Genomic DNA, 22,419 nt, shown 5'->3' with positions numbered 1-22,419 from the left:
TAGTACTCATGAGGAATAAATAAATTAAACCCATGGGAAACAGGAAGTTGCCAATGGGTGAAGTGTCAGACTGGCAACTGGGGTCAGATGCTTGTCAGAGGTTCAGGAGGCTTTTTGGAAGTGGTAGGGATTGGGTTGTGGGGACTTGTTAGTGGTTTACCCAATGGAGGGACTTCTCCACCAGCTAATGGTCTTTCAGCTTTCTGATGTTGTACCCAGCTGCAAGATCTCACAACCCTACTTATGACTAGAGCTGAATGAATAATGATTTTTTGGTTTGGTGGCCAGACTCAAAACAAATTAAATTGCAGGGGTACCTGAAACAGTTTTTAATTTTTTTTTTCCAGTGAAATTGTTTAAAATAAAGGGTTTTGTATTTTGAAAATACATTTCCTTTTTGAGTTTAACCCTTTAAAAAATAAAATCAAAGTAAAAATCAAAACAAAGTCATTGAGTCAAAAAATTAAAATTCAGTAGCTCAGGAGCTGTAACCTGCTTTCTTTTCCATGCTCCCGCTCCACTGGTCACTTGTGTGCACCCCGTTGTCCTTTGTCAGCCTTGCATCCCACTCAGCTCTGTTTTGTAGGAGCAGCAGGCCACTGCTCCCACTGAAGGTGAATGGCTCAATGCCTGTAGATGGGGCAATGTAAGGATCCCATGCTCTATGACTGTGAAGACAGGTCAGTCATAGCCACATCTGGCAGGGTCCTATACCAGATAGTTGGCTTAGTCCACAAGGAGGAGAGAATAGAAGATGATAAACTACAAGTAGGGGCTGAAGAGAAACAGTCAAATAAAAAAGTCCCCACTGCCATTCAGTCCCCACTGCCACGGGTGGGGGACCCAGAGCTCCCAGACACTGCGGGAGGCAGGGGGACCCGGAGCTTCACACAATGCATAGTCAACCTGTGAAACTCATTGCCAGAGGAAGTGGTGAAAGCCAAAAATGTAAATGGGTTCAAAAAAATCATTAGATAAATTCATGGCGAATAGGTCCATCAATGGCTATTAACCAAGATGGCCAGGGACACAATCCCATGCTCTGGGGGTCCCTAAACCTCTGACTAGCTGAAGCTGGGACTGGATGACAGGTGATGGATTACTTGACAATTGCCCTGTTCTGTTCATTCCCTCAGAGGTATCTGGCATTGGCCACTCTCAGAAGCCATGATATTGGGCTAGACCGACCATTGGTCTGACCCAGTCTGGCCGTTCTTATCCTCCTCCTCCAGCTCAGTGAAGCGGAAAGGCATGGAGATGAAGAACTGAGAGAGGTAGGAGGGACTATTGGAGAATAAATAGGGAGCTATTGGGTATAATAAGGGGGTTATTTCAAAAAATAATATATTTTCAGATCTTGGTGTGTGTTTGTTTGTAGGGAGCGTACAAGTGTAGCAAGCGTAGAGTTGCTTGAGAATTATTTTTGGGCCAATTTGAGATTCCAGATCCTGTAAAACTCTCTCCCCCAGACATAATGCTTACTAGTCTGAGCCGTCCCACAGGCACTGATGGCATGGCTCTTGTCGGGAAGCACTATGACAATAAGAAGTTTTCAGGACTGGCCTCCACGTCCATGCCTCACCAGGAAAACTGCACTCATTTGAGACATGGAAACTAGACATACCAATTTCCTAGGGCTTGATTACACAAACAATTAGACCACAGCCAAATGGTATCTGAATCTACCCTGAACCGGTCTGCAATGGGTTAATCATCTGTATGAACCCTGCTGAGGTGCATTAACAGTTCATTTGTGTGCTTTGATTTAGTTCTCTTCGAAATGGGACTAGCTCAAAGCTCATCAACTAATTGTTAATGGGCATCAGCAGTTAGATGGCTGGTTAGACTCAGGGGTGCTGGAACAATTTGTATAGTGGGGGTGCTGAAAGCCATTGAACCAAATTGTAAACCTTGTATATGATGGAAACCACTTAAAGCCAGGCGTTGCATCAGCACCCCCCGCACCTGTAGTTCCAGCACCTATGGTTAGACCACAGCAGGCTAGTGCATGAGAGATTCACATCCCCTCTTATGGTGGTCTAATTGTTCATGCAAACAAGTTGTCAGTTTCAGAAATTAGCTGTTCTCAGAAGCTAGAGGCAAGGTATCCTCATTACTGGATCCTAGGTTGTGGCACACTCCGCAGAAAGAGACCTAGTCAGATTATTTTCAGAGTAAACTACAAAACCCAGCTTTTGAGAGACACTTGCCTGCAATAAGACCGGGGAGGGGGAAGAGTTGCACTTAACAAGCTGAGCCCTACAAAAGCAAAATAAAATAAAATAAATAAAATCAATTTTAGTGATTTGTTCAGGCTTACTACTGTTTTTGGCCTTGAGGCTACACAGACTCCTTATAAAACCCATGCATGGATGGATGGACAGACAGACGTGAGAGTAGACACTATTGAAAATGGACATTTATTGCACCACAGAATTTACCTTCACCCCAATATTTGTAGTAAACCTTGCACTTGGTATGAGAAATACTAAGATGAATTTAAATACCATACAAGATTAAAGTCCAGTATTAATCTACAATCTCTATTTTAGAATCATAAAAATGTAGGTGTGGAAGAGACCCCAAGAGATAATGTATTCTAACTCCCCTCCTTCTGCTGAGTCACGACCAAATATACCCTAGACCATCCCCAACAGGTGATTGTCTAACCTCTTCTTTAAAACTTCTAATGATGGGGATTCCACAACCTCCTTTGGAAGCCCATTCCAGTACTTAACTATACTTATGGTTAAAAAGCCTTTCCTAATATCTAATCTAAACCTTTCTCGCTACAGATTAAGCTGATTACTTTTTGTCCTACCTTCATTGGACATGGAGAACAACTGATTTCTTTATAACGCCCTTAACATACTTGAAGGCTGTTATCAGGTCACCCCTCAGTCTTCTTTTCTCAAGATTAAACGCACCCAAGGTTTGTTTTTTTTGTTTTTTTTTTTTTTTAATCCTTTTACTCCAGCTGAGGCCTCACCATTGCCAAGTAGAGTGGGGCAATTATCTCTCATGTCTTACATATGATATTCTTGTTAATATACCACACCATTTTTATTAGCTCTTTATGCAGCCGCATCACATTATTGCTTATATTCAATTTACGATCCACTATAACTCCCAGATTCTTTTCAGCAATATTGCTGCCTAGCCAATTATTCCCTATTTTTTTAATTGTGCATTTGATTTTACTTTCCTTAGCGTAATACTTTGCACTTGCCTTTTTCTCCAACTTGTCAGGGTCATTCTGAATTCCCACCCTGCTCTCCAAGGTGCTTTCAACCCCTCCCAGCTTGGTGTCATCTGCCAATTTTATAGGCACACACTCTACTCTGTTATCTAAGTTATTAATGAAAATGTTGAATAGTACCAGATGCAGAACAGATTCCCACTAGATACCTCTTCCCAGTTTGATAGTGAACCACTGAGTGCAGTCTTTCAACCAGTTATGCATCCACTAAATTATAGTAATTTAATCTAAACCACCTTTCTCTAGTTTGCTTATGAGAATATCATATGGGATGGTATCAAAAGCCTTACTAAAATCAAGGTACATCACATCTGTTGCTTCCCCCATCTATTAAGCCAGTTACCCTGTCAAAGAAGGAAATTAGGTTGGTATGGCATGATTTATTCTTGACAAATCCATGCCACCTATTAAATGTCCTCCTATTTTTATCCTTATTACTAATTGAATAATTCATTCTAGTATCTTTCCAGGTATCAAAGTTAGGCAGACTGGTCTATAATTCCCTGGGTCCTCTTTGGTCCCCTTTTTAAGGATAGGTACTCTGTTTGCCCTACTTCAGTCTTCTAGAACCTCACCCGTCCTCCATGAGTTCCTGAAGATAATTGCTAATGGTTCCAAGATTGCTTCAGCTAGTTCTGGATTTTGTCCAACCTTGCCAGCTTGAATACATATAACTTATCTCAGTATTCTTTAACCTGTTCTTTCCCTATTTTGGCTTGCATTCCTTCCCCCTTGTTCTTAATATTGTCATACACATCTAGTCACAATTAACTTTCTCAGTGAAAACTGAGGCAAAATAGGCATTAAACACCTCACCCTTCTTGACAGCATCCATTATTAGCTCTCCTTCTGCACTAAATAGTGGACCTACACCTTCCTTCATCTTTCTCTTGCTCCTAATGTATTTATAGAACATTTGCATTTTCTGTCCCTTGCTAGATGTAACTTATTTTGTGTCTTAGCCTTACATGCTTGTGCTATTCTTTTGTATTTGTATCTTTAGCAATTTGTTTATGTTTCCATTTTTTCCAGGATTCCTTTTTGATTTTCAGGTCAGTAAAGAGCTCCTGATGGAGCCATATTGACCTCTTATTCTTCCTATCTTTTCTTCACACCGGGATTGTTTGCAATTGTGCCTTTAATATTGTTTCTTTGAGAAACTGATATCTTTCTTGAACTCCTTTTTCTTTTAGATTTTCTTCCTATGGGACCTTACCTACCAATTCTCTGAGTTTGTTAAAGTCTTCTTTTTTAAAGTCCATTGTTCTTACTCTGCTGTTCTCATTCCTTTCTTTCCTTAGAATCATGACATTTATAATGTCATCACTTTCGTCCAAGGCCTTCTACCTTCAGATTTGCAACCAATTCCCCTGCATTAGTCAGAATCAAGTCTAAAATGATTCTCCCCTGGTTATTTCCTCTAGCTTCTGAAATAAGACGTTGATTGCCACACAGTCCAAGAACTTATTGGACATATTGTGTTTTACCGTATTACTTTACAGTCATGAGATTTATCCCAAGTCTCATTCATATCAAGTCTTAATATAACTTGTGTACTAAGACTTCCTGTTCTTCCTGTTTATTCCCCATACTCCTTCCATTTGTATATAGGCAACTAAGATGTTGAGCAGATTCCCCTGGTGTTTCCCTCATGTTGCTCTTATCACCCTATTGTAATTTTCCATTCCCCTCCTCTGACCCTAACACCTAGCCCTCTGTTAAGGTAATCTTTTTTGTATACCTACCTGTGGTCTTTTGTCACCTGTACTTTAAAGCCTTCCTCACTAGATTAGTGAGTTGGTGTCTGATGATGCTCTTCCCTGTCTTATTCAGATAAATTCAATCTCTTCCCAGCATCCCTTCTTCCTGGAACAGTACCTCATGGTCTCCTCTTCCATGAGCAGTATCCGCAGTATGTATTTGCATCTGTGCATGCACATTCCTTCCTTTCCCCACACAGGCAGTGGGCGCTATTAAAATCTAGATTCACACATTTATTATATATTAATGGTGTTTCTAAAATTGTTTTCATTTTGCATCTTATGGAAACCTTTATCAAGGGGAAGATTTAGGTTTAAACTGATGTTGCTTGTGGATATACAATCTATGTTTTATTCTATTCTAAAGTTTTATTCCTCTGAGGATAGAAAAGGGATAGCTTTGTACTTCTACTAGCTAAGGCTGAGTTTTTCGAAGATCAGTCGGGAGTGTAGCTGGGAAATGAGCATTTGGAGAAAATGTTTCCTAAAGCAGAGTTAAGAATTAGAAAATCTCCCTCTGCTTAGTTTGTTCTTATAACTTGGGCATTTGAGGCAGTTTAGTTAGAGTTCTTTCTAGGTTATGTGAGTTTGTCTCCTTTTATGTTTTAATCCCACTTTGATCTGGCTACCTTAGGTATTATAAAAACTATCAACCTGAAAGTCAACTTGAGGTCAAGCTCCAGTGACAGCTGTACATCTATATACAATATGAAAGAATAATAAAACCCTGTGTTATGAATCCAGGAGATGTAAATGGATGGGTTATGTGATCATGCTCCTCTCTTTCATGAATCTTTGGGGGACTAAAAAGGGGCAGAACCTGCCCGAGTGCAGATCACAGATGGGGAATATTTTCTTCTATGATTCAAATTCAGGGTTGATGAGTATACAGTGGAGAAACTAGAACATAGAAGGTGATAAGTGATATTAAATAGTTTATAAAAGACCTGTAATTAATTCCAGAAGTGATGCTTCTATTTCCTCATCAAAACTAATAAAATGAAGATTTTAAAACAAACTGAATAGACATTTCTTTCCCTGCACACTATTAGAAAGCAAGCCAGATTCATTTGTCAGGAAGTAGTTAATACTTTATCAGAGTGTTTTGACTCCAGGACACACTAATCAGTTACAGAGATGATAGAGAAAAAATGATGACTGCCAAACTCTCTTTCCATACCCCTTTCTAAGGAAAGAAGTCATTTTAAAGATAATTTTTTGCTTTTGTTTGGAGCTCAAAAGTGTCAGCAACATAGTCTAAAATTATTTTCCAGAAACCCTCTCTGAAGCATATTCAGACACATTCAGATACCATGCAGTGGGTGGTTTTTTTGTCCCAATTGAGGAAAATTCCTGAACAATATTTTCAACCTGAAACGATTCTTAGTAGTTCTCAAGCTATCATACTTTTTTTCATATCAAAACTGCTCTCTGTCTATTGAGTTAAAGCCACTTACTCAAGGCCTTATGATTTTTCTTTCCAAACTAAGGCAAAATGCAGCTGAAGCAGAGAAATTTCACTATCTAAGATTTTGAAAAGTCTCGTGACTTGGTAGCCTCAGGAGAGAGAGCTTTAAATCATGTTTTTAAAGGTCTGGGAGAGGAATTGGAGCCGTTTTTCTTTGCTGAATCTACATCCTTTTACAGTGTAATGGTGCCATCAGCATCTTAGTGTCATTTAGGACAAGATAGGCCAAATTCAGCCCTTATGTAAGTATCTGTAGCTTTTATTTAAGTCATTGAGAATTACAGCTGCTTATGCCAGCAATAAGTTTGGTCCTATGTATTGTGTCTAGAAGTTCTTCTTGATTAAACTTTCAGGAATTTAGATACATATTCTGCAGCAACAATCCATGGTCTAAGGTCATAGGAACCATGTATGGAGAGGGCTGATGTTGGAGATCTTGTTACTTCAGGAGATATAAACTCCTACAAGGATCTACATAACTTATGAAGCCAGCGAGTTTTATGTAATGCTTATCTTATTTAAACTCAGACGGTACAATTCATTACTAGAATCCTTATTTCCAAGTTCTTTTTTCTACTCCTAAGAGCAGACATGAGAGTGTCTCTCTACATGCGAGGGGTTCAGGAGGGCAGAGTGCACACCAGAGGATCTCAAACTGTAGTAAATGGGCCACTTGGTGGAGGTCCTCCGAGCTGGCTGGTTACATGGTGCTGGCTGTCTCCCCCTCCTTGATTTCAGTTGCCATAAAGGCATTAAAAGACAGCAAACATTCTCCTAATACTATTCCATGTAGAAATGGTTGTAACTGACAATGGGAATGTATGTGATTGCAAATTGGAGTGGATATGGGTCTGCACAATATGAACAGGAAGGAAAGATGAAATTTTGAAAAGTCCAGGTGTATGCAAATCTTGTCTTATCTGAGGATTCACTATTTTCTCACCTTTAAATATGAGACCACCTCTGTGACTGACACATTTTACATTGATGGCAGGCCATTTTTTCTAGTGTCTGGCTAAGCAATGGTACAGCCCATTTACTCAACAGGACAGGATGCTTTCAGTATCTCAAGCAAACAGTTCTAAAGCATTTAATAAATTCAAGACCTAAACACAACACCAAGATCATAACTGTCAGTGCTTAAGGGTCTATACCAGGTTAGTAACTTTTTTGTAGCTTGCCCGTACTTCATACTTTGTTCATCTCCACAACTGTCTGCATAGCCACATTTCATAGTTGTCAGAAGAGATATCAGGTACGTTAGTGTCCTCTTTGCTGATATTCTGTGCTACAAATGTCTGTGCATTTTTTCACTAAACCAGAGTAGTAATATCCATAGGGCAAGATTCTGTTCTCATTTTGATTCATGCAATCACCATTAACTTCAGTAAGTGTAATTGAGAGCAGTGGAGACAGTCTGTTCCGACTCCATGTAAATTTTTATGTCTTCTTTAAGCACACATTTTATCACTCGGACAATTATTTCCATCTGCTCATACTGACTCTCACAAAAAGTCTCTCTTCAGGGCATTCTATAAACAAACTCCTGAGATTAATGCAAATTACAGCAGCTCATTCTGTCACAGCATTAGGGTAAGGTTTCCATAGTAGGGCTGTGCAGAATAATAGTATTTCCAGACTACAGCTGCAAATTTGTGGAGTCAAATAAAAAAAATCCAAATTCCCTCTGTAAGTTGCATCAATTAAGGGTGGAGTTTGCTGTAAGCAGGAAACAGTTTAAAATGAAAAAAAATTAATGGACTCAAAATTAGGCTTGGAACTAAGTGACTGAAATTCTATTACTAGCTTGAACCTTAGCCAATACTGATTAGTCTCTATCAATGCATGTTCCTCAGGGTAAGCATGACGCTGTCACTGTCACCTTCTAATATACATTGACTGTGATCATGCCTTTGTGTGTTCATTTTGACTACCTACTTTCAGAGGTCACCATCTCTACTGGTCTTTCTAATAACAGTATTAAAGTCTTTGACTGAGATTGTAATTCCAAGTGTGACCTCATGTTCAAAATATGGTTCAATCCACTTGAATATTCATTTGTAACTGTAAGAAGAATGGGCGGACCCAGAGATGCTGGGAAAGGAAGCGAAGAAAATCTTGACAGTGTTTCACTTAAAGGTCCTTTTTCAGTGAGGTTTTTTCAACTGATAAAACCTGCATCAGAGAATGAATATAGATGATACCACCATTTCATTTTATTGGCAACTTGCCCTGGTTCAATCTCCTATTGTAATGTCCATATTTTGCAACTTCTTAAGTGTAGAGACACCTGTGCTACCAGGGCCTGCTTAACAATTTGTAGTTCCTTTTCTCATTGTAAAGACACCTTCATATTTTTATGCCTACATTTTCTCTAGAAAGTTCTCTGTTGGCAGAGTTTTTAAAATTAGAGGCCAGTGGGTGAGTTTTTATAGAGTGGCAGCATCTTTAAGCTTTTAACTTTCCCATATTATGAACTTGGATAGCAAAATTTGGTGAAAAGAACAGGTATCCAATTAATTTAATCCCTTTTTGGAAGCTAAATGCCAGCAGCTAACACTTTTTACAAGCCATGTGCTCTCAGCAAACCAGCCACTCTACTTCGTGATCTTTAGGGTCCCTTCTTCCCTCTACTCTTATCCAGAATTCATGCAATGCTGCAATTAATCATCTCCACATTGGATATTTATCAAAGCACTCTTCTTTCTATGGACACCAGTGATGAAAAGTTACAGGGTAAATAAATGAAAACTGCACCCATTGCACTCAGCCAAATAGCATAAAAGTTTACAGGTTAGAGATGCTTGTCAACATGAATAAACTAAAATGTTTTGTTCAAAAAAGGATTCAATTACAATTCACATCTCTGAGTCACTGCAGATGCCACCCTTTTTGTTGATAAGAATAACTGTAAGGGCACTTTTGCCACTCACACATTGACTTTAATGGGACATGCCCAAGTTCTTTACTGAATCAGTGCCTGCAAGAGAACCGGGTCTTATGAGAAAAGCATGGTGGGAGGGGGGAAATCCTGACCCCCTAACGTCAGTAGGAATGTTGCCATTGACTTCAATGAGGCTAGGATTTTACCCAAGAGATCTGCAGGAGTATCAAGCTACAAGGAGAAACAACTATTCATATATCTCACAATGCTAAGAGCTCTTATCTTGAAAGATCCATATGATTAAGGGAGCTATACCTGTGGTTTCATTCTCTCTTTCATACTACGAGATGTAGGACACAGTATCATAGTTAAAAAGCCAATATTTGCCAAGAAGTTGAAGCTTCTGAGGTACAGCAGTACTTCGAATAGGAAATGAAGGCACAATGGCACTGAGTACCAATTGCAGGGGTCTCACCACGTTTCTCTTTTTTACACTGGTAATTCCATTCATTTCAGTGACATTTCCTCTGACGTACCCCAATGTGAAGTGAGAATACTGAACCCCTAATCAGGGGACCTGATTTTTGTAAATGGACATTCAACTGTATGCTTATCTTGCACTTATATATTTCATTTGTGCATGCAAATCAGGTACATGCACAACAGCCAGTCAGTTATCTAAGTGACCGTTTTTGTTCAGTTACCTTATTTATATACAAAATTGGGTAAATATGCTTGTAAATTAGACAGACAGTTGTACACACATTTCTGAAAGCAGCCCATATGCTTATCAACGTTCTAATGCAGTATCTAAGTCAGATCTTAAATTACTCAAGTTCCTGTTTCTTCTTTCAAATCCTTCTTGACGCTATGGATTTTTTGCATATGTTGCCAGTTATAACACCTTAAGGGAAGGGAGACATATGGTTTGGTTCTAAAGATCTGAAACCCTATTGTGCCTTTCTTAGGTAGAGTCCCTCCTTAAATGTAATCAGCTCTGCTGTTGCTGGCTTGCTTTCTTTTCCTCATTTACTTGCTTACTAACACTTGACCTTTCTCCTGTGCTTGTTGTTTTGTCAGCCCTGGTCAGTTCTAATGGCACTCCATATATTACCATCTTTGTTTCACTTAAATACTTGGATATTTGGCAATTTATTTTAACTTTCCCTAGCATTTTAGTTTTTAGCAGTTTATCAGCCTGTTCTTCATTTTTATATTCAACTAAAAGTCCCCACCTTGCGCCTCCTGGCTCTTGCTATATCTTCAATACTTTTTAAAATCCTGTCAGCTACTTTCACAGCCTTCACGTCATCTAATCTTATTTCTTTGGCTAGGGATCTTACAATTATAACCTTTTGGTTTATTTCCTTCCTCGGCTTTGCTTTTTCGCTGATATATCAACTGATTCTGCTTCTATACACCCCCTTGTATCCATTCTCCCTCTTCAGTTTCCAAAGTGCCTTCATTTTGGGTCAGAAAATCTTCCAACTCCCTCAAAACCTCAGCCAGTTGCCAGCCTTCCTCACCCCCTTTCTGCTCTTATCTTCTTGGTTTTATGGTGCTGACCCAGCCCTTTCCCAAGCTGGGCTCCACTCTCATTTAACCTTGGCCCTTCTTCTCTCAGGTGATGTCACCTGACCTAACTGGCCTCTGAGGCCCTGATTAACCCTGTCAGGGCTAGTGTGGGATGCACACCCCATCGCAAGGACCCTTTTGAAAAACGTAGTTGTAAATACAGTCTTATTTTTTTTAAAAGCTTATGCCTGCAGAAATTAAATTTGTTAGTCTTTAAAGTGCTACAGGACTCTCGTTTTTTAAACAGTTTTTAAGGAGGACGCTAACCAGTTACAGGGTTTTGTATTGGGCTCCTGTGTTGCTTGTGGTCCTTTCACTTAGATGGCCAATGCTAGCAGAAGGCCCAAATTTTTGTTCCAAACACATCGCCCCCTTTATTGATGGCACTTGTCTTGTGGTTCCAGAATTACATAAATATAGCTGTGCATGATAGTAAAACATGTGTCTTGGAGCTTGTGTGCTCAGTGACTGCTTTGCTGCCCTCAAACACATATTTGGTATGAAACTGCTGCAAGAAGCCATAGCAAATTATATTAGTGAGTTACTGCTAAAACACAGATAACTGTCCAAACAAATATAGAGTCTATCTAGGGATGAATACTTTCCCACCATATCTGAAAGCACTTTCCAATTCTGGGTTTTAAAAGTTTGTATTATAATGGATTTGTGTTTTTGAAAGTGTACTGTGCTATAAGAAACGTTTTGATTCTAAAATACCCACAAAACATAAGCCTTTAATTGAATTGATCTTATTAAAAAGGTATTCCACTCTTTTACCCCTCAACAGTTGAAACTGAATTAACTGTTGTGAAGGAAATGATTCTGGTGAACTGGTTGTTTCTAGTGAATAGGAGGGACAGGGGGATGGCAACAGTTCATAATCAGTACAATCAGCATGCAAATTCAAATGCAATTGTCAGTTCACTGTCTATAGAGATATACTAGTTCTGAGTGGAAGTCTTTTGTAAATATGAACTGCTAATGGATTGGTAATGTACTGACAAGGATTTAGAACTTGCTTGCTAATTAGATTTTTTTCAAACATCTGTAGAGATGAAGTGTGAATAAAGTATGAGTCTTTCGCACAATCTGAATAATTTATCTCGGACCCTATTGTCAATATTGAAACCACAATAGTATGCTTCCAGTTTACATCTTCACACCTGCAATTTCAACTATTCCATACTACACAGCACAACTAATGGACCCACTCCCAATTCCTCTTTGTACAGGTCCACGCACTATATTACCCTATATCTGACTAGGGGATTTGGGGGACTACTATAATACTAATTGAAATCAGTCTCAAACTTCCCATTGACTTCAAGTCCAAAGTCACACTTTACATATCACTAAAAACAATAAAGCCATCTTGGGGAGGTGAGTTACCTACATCAACGGGAGAACTTCTCTTGTTAGCATAGGTAACGTTTTCATTGAAGCTCTGCAGTGTCCCAGCTGCATCACTGCAGCATTTTAAGCATAGACAAGCCCTGAGAAGGTGACATGGGGAGGTGTATTAGGTTGAGATTAGAGTTTGAAGTTTTGAATCAGGGTTATGATTTGGATTTGAGGACACCAACGTTTTGTGACGTGCTTTTGTGACACTTTGGCTCAAAGTGACGAAGCTCAATCTGCGGATATCATTTGATACCTGATATTCATGGATGGCTGAAATCTAATGAGATTAGCCATTCTTGGGAAATTTCAGCCACCTCTTTAACCGAACAAGACAGCAGATCCCTTCCAGTTTTGGATCTGACCCAGCACCAAAACAGCAGAGATTGGAATGCCCAGATCAGAACCTATCTGAACACATTCAGCTTTCTAAGGGGGGCCGAGTTGAGGTTTTGTTTTGGGACCATCTCTAAATTTCATTAAAGATATCCAAGTATATCTTTCAAGTTGCTGGAAGAGTTGCAAATGGCAACACCAAAACTGTTCCACAAACTTAACAGGTAAAAAAGGGCTAATGAAAAACAATGCCACTGACACAATGACAGGCCCAGAACATGACTACATCCACCATTTCCAAGGTTCTTAGAGCTTTTTTCCCATGCCCACCACTATACAGGTCAACTGAGAGGACTCTTCCAGAGGGGTAGCCGTGTTAGTCTGTATACAGCAAAAACAACGCGAGTCCTGTAGCACTTTAAAGACTAACAAATTTCTGCAGGCATAAGCTTTCATGGGCTGCAACCCACTTCATCAGATGCATGAAATAGAAATCAGGTAGAAGGTACGCATATACATCCAAGGGTAAGAAACAACAATGGGGAGGGTAGGTGTAAACAAAGTCCATTCAGTTAGAGTAGATGAGGCCTATTCACAACCATTGATTAGAAGGTGAGAATGTGTGAACAGTGACAATTACTTCTTGTAATGAGATAACCATTCCAACCATTCAGACCCAGTTTGATTGTGTCAAGTTTGCATACGAGTTCCAGCTCTGCAGTTTCTCGCTGAAGTCTGTTTTCCAAGAGATAACATGTACCTATGAAAGAAATGTCTGACTTTTGTAGTTATACTTGATGATAATCTTTTTTGGAGTGATGGCACACAGGGAAAGTGGGTAGGAAATAACTGCAAAGAAGCATTTGTCCCTTCATGTGCATCTCATAACCAGATCTTTTTCTTCCTGCTGTTGATATGGAATGAATGCACTTATCAAACTCACTATGGAATCCACCCAAAAAAACAAAACAAAAAACCTACTATGTGCTTAAGATGGTGAAAAGCATGGGAGCAGAGAGTGAGGCGATACTAAAGAGCCACTCTAAGCCAAAGGGAGAGTTCTCCTGTGGACTTAATTGATCCACCACTACCAAGCAGCAGCAGCTATGCCGGTGGCAGAAGCTCTCCCGCAGACATAGCGCTGTCCACACCGGCACCTAGGTCAGTGTAACTTATGTTGCTCAGGGGGGTGGCTTATTCACATCTCTGAGCGACATAAGTTATGCCGATGTAAGTGGTATTGTAGACATAGCCTCAGACTCATCCTTAGACAATGTGTTCATGTGGATTTAATTCCATTCTTTATAAGTGTCAGAGGGAGACACTTTATAAGTGATGGGGAGAAGTAGATATGGAACGTAGGGCTCAAATCAGCATTTTAAAGTGTTTAGTGTTGGAACCTTGTTTTAAATTAAAGATTTAATCCTACTTGAGTCCCTCACAATATATTTGAGAGCCCATCAACTAAAGTACAGGGACATTTTAGGCATTTTTTTTCCTTACAGAGCAGGCAGGTAGAGGGTAGGGTGTTTCATTCTAAGTGCATGCACTTGTGACTCAAACACTGAGCCAGTCTTTGGAACCCGCACAGCCATGGGCCACACTTAATGGGAGAGGTAGAAAAGAAAGAGCTAATCTCTGCTTTCCTTTCAGTATAAGTTTCTAGTCTTTTCCCCTCAAGATACTCTTGAAAATGTAAACCAAACACTAGGGCTATTAGTTTGTCACTGATTTTTGCTGGAGACCATAGCAACCCCCACTCTCTACCACTCAGGACTGGCCTTTGGGGTCCATGGAAACTATGGCCACAGATCCGTCAATTTCCACTTCCTCCCCTCCTCCATTGAGTTGGTGGCTTCTCTGTGCAAACAATATGAACATAAGTTCAGTGCCATGAGAGACAGTGTGGCCTATTGGAATAAGTACAAACCAGAATGAGAAACTTGTTATTCTTATCCTGGCTTTGGCTTCTTTTGTGGCCTGGGTAAGTCATTTAACCTTTCCATCCTGGCTACCCCATCTATAAAATGTACTTACCTCTTTCACAGGGTGCTGTGACAATTAAGTTGTTTAAGTTTATAAAGTCCCATACTCGTGCATTCACACAGACTCCCTGGCTGATCCCTGGCTTATTCAAAGACTCTAAGGTCTGAAGGGACCAATATGATCATCTAGTCTGACCTCCTGCACAACGCAGACCACAGAATCTCACCCACCCACTCCTTTAATAGACCCCTAACCTATGACTGAGTTATTGAAGTCCTCGAAGCATGGTTTAAAGACTTCAAGGTACAGAGAATCCACCACAAGTGAGCTGTGCCCCATGATGCAGAGGAAGGCGAAAAACCCCCAGGTCCTCTATGAATCTGCCCTGAGGGAAAATTCCTTCCTGACCCCAAATATGGTGATCAGCTACACCCTGAGCATGTGGGCAAGACTCACCAGCCAGACACCTGGGAAAGAATTCTCTGTAGTAACTCAGAGCCCACCCCACTTAAAATGATTTGGCAGATATTGTAACACTGACTGATGCTGAACTAGAAGAAGAATTTGATATCTTCTCAGCTGCCTCTAATGTTGCCAGGTAACTTTCCAGCAACAGTAGCAGACATATGTGATGAAACCTCTCAAGTCCTTTGGAAAGATATCCCGAAAGGTAACATTGGATATGCAGAAAAGGAGCCAGCGAGAGTTAAAAGCGTCTGAGGATGCTGCCAGAAGGAATATGCTATTAATTTGATACCTGCTAATATTCCTATGAAGCATTTACATTTTAACCATTATATGCATGCGGTTTTCATCAATGAAACCTATCAAGGACATAGACTATTTAAAAAAACACCACATGCTCAACATCCTTTCTGTTAGAACCTTATCATCAACCTGAGATGAAAGACACGATAATATGTTACTAAAAATGTTATGACAACAATAGGCTCTGGGTCAGATCTTCAGCTGGTGTAAATCAGCACAGCACTACTGAAGTCATGCTCCTGCTCCTGGCACCCCCTATGTTGGGGCTATCACAAGGTCCTCCATAGAGGTGACTTTATGCAGTGCCTGCACCAGAAGAACTCACTTCTTCCAAGTATGGGTTTTTCTGATCCATTGACATTGCTTAGAGCAGCATACAAGGGCCAGGAGGGAATCAGGGAGGAATCCCTCCCCGAGTACTTTATTACGGAGTATGATGTACAAACCAAGAAGACGACTTTTACTTTCAGACTCCAGGCTCTTTATGGTGCTGGAAGTTGGGAAACTTATTACTAAACCTAGTTAGGTTTGAGCTAGGATCATTGCCAGACAAACACGGATCCCCACAATGCCATGGTAAGAGTCACTTTCCCATGTATGAGGACACCAGAATTCTGCCTTTAAAGAAGGCCACCATTTTCTCTAGCGATGTGAAGTTGGTGTTTGCAATCCACAGTGTATTTCTTCTCAATGGAGTCTTTTACACAATGTATTAGGTCTCTCACAATCTTGTTATTCTGTGTCAGCTGTATTGTCAGGGCCAACGATCACATATTATACAAGTTAAAGTCTCACATTTGGTGCTGTGCTCAAACAAAACGCAAGGGCTTTGCTTTCATGAACTTCTTGCACTTGGCAGAGCTTGTTAAGCTTAAATTCTTAAAAAGTTTACATTTGTAAAGTCAACCCGATTGGTGTCACGGGAAATCAAGACTTTTGTCAATGTGAAACGAAAGACAATTATGGTGCAAGAATTTACTTGGCCTGGGTTTTTCACATTAGCAAAATTGCAAGCAGCAGTGCTCTAGCCCGTTAAGTACCAGGATTCTGTGAGTGAATTTTTAGTACTAACCTTCTTAGCCACATAATTCTAGTCACTTCCCTATACACCAACATCCCTCACAACGCCGGCATAGCTTCCTGTTTATACAGCAAAGGAAAACCCTCAGATATCCACCCCAAACACATCACCAAACTCATCCATTTCATCCTTACCCATAACAATTTTACAATCAACAACAAACACTCAGGCAGGGGCACCATTTCAGATTTTGGGGTGGGGACAACTTTAACCGTGATTCCAGGAGCTACTTAGGCAACTGAAAACTCTAGGGTGCTTTTTTTTTTTGTTTTTTTTTTGGCAGATAACTTCGAAATTAGTTGACGGGAGCACTGTATCTAATTCTATGTAAAGAAAGAAACTTAAATAAATAATAGACCCACTGACCTATAATACTAACATGTTCTGACATCTTATGTCAAGTCACTTAAGAGGCACTGGTGAGGTTTAAAATATTAATGTATATTCTAACTTTGTTACAAACTGTTGCATACAACAGTTGAAACAATGGTAGAAAAATCTAGATTACTTTCTATCATTTAAGCTTATTTTTTGCAGTTCACCAAGCTTGGACTAGATCATTTAACTTTTGGAAACATCCTACTAGGGCAAGGTCCTGTGGTTTTATACTGCACCTGCCTGGGTTATACGGATGTTACCATACCACAAATAATAGACTAGAAACTGACCTTAAACAGGAATGAAACTGACACTTTCAAGTCACTTTCACAGCATTGCCAACCCCAAATACTCAAAAATCATGAGTCAGGTTCACCAAAAATCATAAGATTGGCTTAAAAATCATGAGATTATGTAAAAATAGCAGCTTTGGTATTTTTATTTTTCTTCTGCTTCTTGAGCATTTAGGGTGCGTTGGGGTCACATTTTGAAGCTTTATCCAGAGCCATGAGGGCTAGAAACTTACTTTTCCTTTAAGAATGAAGGCTGAAATAATCACATATGCACTTGACTCCAGGAGCTGGGGCTTTAAGATAAATAATAATCATCATGAGACTCATGACAAAATCATGAGAGTTGGCAACACATGTTTAAAGTTAGTTACTTTTCAGAAGGCTCTTAAACACTACACTACAGTGATTGAGTTGCAGTTCTCATAGGAGAATAGTGAAAACTAAATACCAAGAAAATTCCACATTTTAAAAGTTGAGAAAAAAGTTGAGTCTTCTGAGGTATATCAGGGCCACTGCAGGCAGGAAAGGAAAATAAACAGGCACAGGAGCTCTGGGCAGCTTTCTTTTGAAAAAAAGTTGGAGGATCAAATCTTCCAGTCCTTAACCAGGTAAAACTTCTATTGCCCTCAGTACCTCCACTCAGAGATATTTCACATCTTCCTCTTTTCTGAATGTAACCTTGGCTCAGAGGGCTTGGGTGTATTTCTTCTGAGTCACCTGAGATCTCTCTTAACATTCCCTCACCCTGCAGGGAGATTTCTGTTTTATAGGCTCATCTAATGACTTCCAAATCCTCAATCTAATCACCAGCCCTTTCTTATCTTAATCACCTTGCCTCTGTTTGTAAATGAAACACTGATTCCCTGCCCCAGATGCACAGACTGGGAGCAGCCCCTCTCCTATGCAGAACTCACATTCCACACTCACGTTGCCTGCGGCTAGTCCATCATGATCAGACCTCTTGTACAAAATTTGGGGGGGGGGGAGGGAAAGAAGCTCCCTCTGTTCCCCCCCAAATGGCACCCCTACATTCAGGGGTGCTGAAACAATTTGTATTGAGGGAGTGGCTGAGAGCCATTGAACCAAACTGTAAATCCTGTATATGATGGAAACCACTTCAAGTCAGTGGGTGCAGCAGCTCCCTGCGCAGCCCTCGTTCCAGCCCGTATGCAAACACTTTGTCCAAACCATGGGAACAGCCACGGGTACCAGGATGGCTTTCCAATATGCCAGCCACTTCAAGGGACACCTTGAAGAAGAATTTCTGGACAAATGCATCACAAAACCAGTGATTCATCTGAGATACATCAATGATATTTTCATCCTCTGGATAGACGACCTAAACAATATCATAGATTTCCACCGCAACTTCAACAACCACCACCCATCCATTAACTCTCTCTGCACTAGCCTCAACTTCTTGGATGCCACAATCAGCTTCAACAATGGTGTGACACTGACTGGATTAGAGGGACCATTTATGGTATTATTTAACATCAATATTTCAAAATTACAAATCATATGAGATAGGTCATGTCAGGTACCGTTAGAAAGATTATAATTTGCTAAGTATGATGATATTGTTTATGTTCACGTGTCATATGTGTATTGAAAGTTATCGATATGTTTGATGTATCTGTATTTCAACTTGTGCTGTGTTTCTGGGCGACTCCCCAGACAGGGTGGCACTGGTTCTTCTTTTGCAGCCTGCCCTGACCTTAGCTTTTTCAAGTGGTCTACCCTAGGCACAGACGGGTCACAAATGGAACCTTACAAACAACAATATACAGGAAGCCCATAGATCACCTCATCTACCTCCATAGATCAAACAATCGCCCCAAATGCACCAAGAAATATTTTATCTACAGCCAGGCACTCAGGTACCACAGAATATGGTCTGTAGACAAAGCCCAGGACACACACCTTAACACACCCAAAACCGCCTTCACCAAACAAGGACACTTCACCAGGAAAATAGATTGCTTCATGGAACAGGCCACCCAAATAACCAGCCTTAGTGTTGAACTATAAGAAGGAGATGCAGCAGACATTTCCTGACTGCACATCGTGAAGTTATGGGTGGTGTTGTGAGTTATGAATATTGACAAAAATGCTATTGCCTTATGAAATTAATCCATTTCAGTAAGAATTAGGAGTTGTCTAGCACCCAAACAGTGAGTCCATATTCATTTAATTTTTCCTTGCAAAGTTTTATGATGGGACTAATAGGGAGAATGATATGAATTTGGGTAGTAATGGCCAAAATTATTTAGCAAAGCAGATTCATTTGGATAGGCCATATGTCAGGTTCTAGGACTTAAAAACACTTTGGGGCTGTATATCTTAATAAATAATAATACATTGCACTCCTATAGCATTTTGAAAATAAGGATCTCAAAATGGCTTCAAAACATGGAATGAATTAATCCTCAACTTCAAGATATTCAATTGCAAGATATTATTCAGATGGGGAAACTGGGACACAGAAAGACAAACTGACTTGCCCAGAGACACATAAGAATCCTGTGGCAGAAGTAGTGGAAACCCCTCAGATCTCTTGACTCTAACTGTATTTTAACCATGAGACTGTGCTTCTTCTGCATTCTTCCATGCCATACACTGTCTGGGGAAAGAGATAGGAACATAGGAATATAGGACTTAGGATCAGAAGGAACTTCCTGGGTCATCAAGTCCAGTACTCTGCTACTGCAGGCAACCCCATTGCATAATTCCATTCATAAACTTACCAAATTCCATCTTAGAATTAGTTCAGTTGTTTCCACCCACTACCGCATTATTGCGATGCTGTTCCAGAACCTCACTCCTCTGATGATTCAAAACAGTCTTCTAATTTCCAGCCTAAATTTATTCATGGCTAGTTTATATCCATTTGTTCTTGTACCAACATTGTCTTTTAGCTTAAATAGATCTTCACCCTCCCTGATGTTTACTTCCCCAATGGACTTAGAGAGAGCAATCCTATCACTTCTCAGCCTTCTTTTTGCTAGACTGAACAAGCCAGGCTTTTTTAGTCCCCACTCATAAGACAGGCTCTGTACAATGACAAAATATCATCAAAACGTCTTCAAGGATGTTCAGAATTTAGCCAGTTATACATATCTTAAATTCACTGAAACCATTTTATTTGCATGGTTTGCAGATGGAGCTGAAACCTAGAATACTGTTCATGGCTTTGGTTTAGAAAAAGGCATATTTATGATAAGCAACCATGACACCCCTTTGCCCCTCCTTTCCATGAAGCCCTTAAAATGTATGCAGAAACCACATTAAAGAACTAATTACTTTTGCCAACATGCCATCCAAAAGAAGTCAAAGAAATCAGACTTTGCCAATATCAACAGATTACAACAAAATTGGGAGTCTCTAGGACAAGCCATTTTGTAGTTATAATGAGCCAAAAATTATTTTTAAAAAATTTTAAAAACTGAGATCACCTCATTTTTGAACCTTCGTATTTCGTAAAAGCCTGGTCCAATTTGCCTCAAATTTGTTGTAAAATTTTATGTGGATTTATTTTAGATTTGGTAAAATTAGTGGTATGTGTGCGTGTGGGTGGGGGGGATAAGGGGTGTCAAAGTTAGTCTTATAATGAAAGGGGTGTTACAAATAAACTGTGAAGAAATGAATATGTTCAACAATATATATCATTCTTCACTGTACTACTAAATGTCTTTAAGTACAGGTGTCAAAGACAATAAAATACCAGTCCTCTCAAAATTGGAGCGCAGAAATGGTTTAGCAAAACACAGATGTCTAATAAATCTAAATGTGTAATTATATATATATAATCTGTGTGCATATATGATGTGAAGTATTCAAATACTCACCAGTGGATTGAAGAATGTGTGTGCACTACACAAAGTACAAGAGACAAGAAACATTAAACATGATTTGTGTGTGTTCTCCTTTAACTTTGCAGCAGACTATGCCATTCCATTTTAAGAGGGGACATCTAAATCTATATTACTGCCTTTTCAAGCTGTGTTCCCCATCCACCATTTCCACGATTCTTAGAGCTTGGCTACACTTGGAAGTTAATTTGGAATAAGATAGGGTGTGAATTTAAAGGGCAATAGCCATTCCTGAATAACTCCATGTGCGGACACTCATTCTGGAATAAAGATGGTCTTGTTTCAGTTTAGCTTAATCCACTTTCAAAGCAAGGCTATCTTATTCTGAAATAAGTGTCCACACAGGGAATTACTCAGAAATAGCTATTCTGGAATAACTCCTTGTAAACAAGCCCTTCCTTATCTGGCAATGGCTAATGTGATTCTCACACCTTAAGGACACTGACATTCAGTTTAAAACCTTTGCTTAAGCAAATTCTTTCCTAGAGCTATCTCATTTATATTTAGTGACAAGTATTTTGTTATCTGAGAGCTCAGACAGTACGGAGTATGAATACAAAATCACACCTCTGCATGGAAACAAAAAGACAAGGGAAGATTGTGCATCATCCAGAGTGATATTTCTTTTCTCAAGTTTGGTTTAGGCCATGCCTACACTACAGGCATAGCGGCATAGCTATGGCACTGTAGCTATGCCATCTTAACCCTATACTATAGACTCAGCCTACAGTGATGGAAGGTTGTTGTTTTTTATTTCTTTAGGAACACCATGTTCTCAAAAAACGGTGGCTAGGCTGATAGAAACATTCTTCCATTGACCTAACTGCGTCTACACCGAGGATTAGATCGGTATTGCTATGGTGCTCGGTTGTGGACTTTTCACATCCCTAAGCACGGTGGCTATGTCAACCTAAACTTTAAATGTATACCAGACTTTAAAGTGAGCTGGGTAACTTGAGGTTGCTGACTAACAATGTCCTCCCACACACCCCACCGTGACACCACACCCCTCAGAAAATAGAAATTTCTGAGTTAGGTTTGAGGAGATTGGTCCATGTCAAGGCAGGTGATGTGATGAAATCTGAAATAATTTTCTTCTACCATACGGAAAAAGCACCATCAGTCATCTCTCTTCACAAAGATGTTAACTGCAGTAGAATCATAGTGCACATGTATGTATATATTGGGAATTGGTTTTCCAGGCATTTCAGGTTGCAATTCTCACAGGTTGAGTTTAGTTTTGGGAACCTTAGTTTGATGATACTGCCAAGTCAGCCTCTGGTGCATCACTGCTCTGAGATTTAGCTTGGCTAATTTCATTAGTGCAGTGATGAAATTACATAACACTTTCCAATGGAAAA

This window comes from Emydura macquarii, unplaced genomic scaffold (assembly GCF_026122565.2).
Source record: "Emydura macquarii macquarii isolate MOO-44397 ecotype Brisbane River unplaced genomic scaffold, CSIRO-AGI_Emac_v2 contig_2975, whole genome shotgun sequence".
In the NCBI taxonomy this organism is placed as follows: Eukaryota; Metazoa; Chordata; order Testudines; family Chelidae; genus Emydura; species Emydura macquarii.
This window is presented reverse-complemented; position numbering follows the sequence as displayed.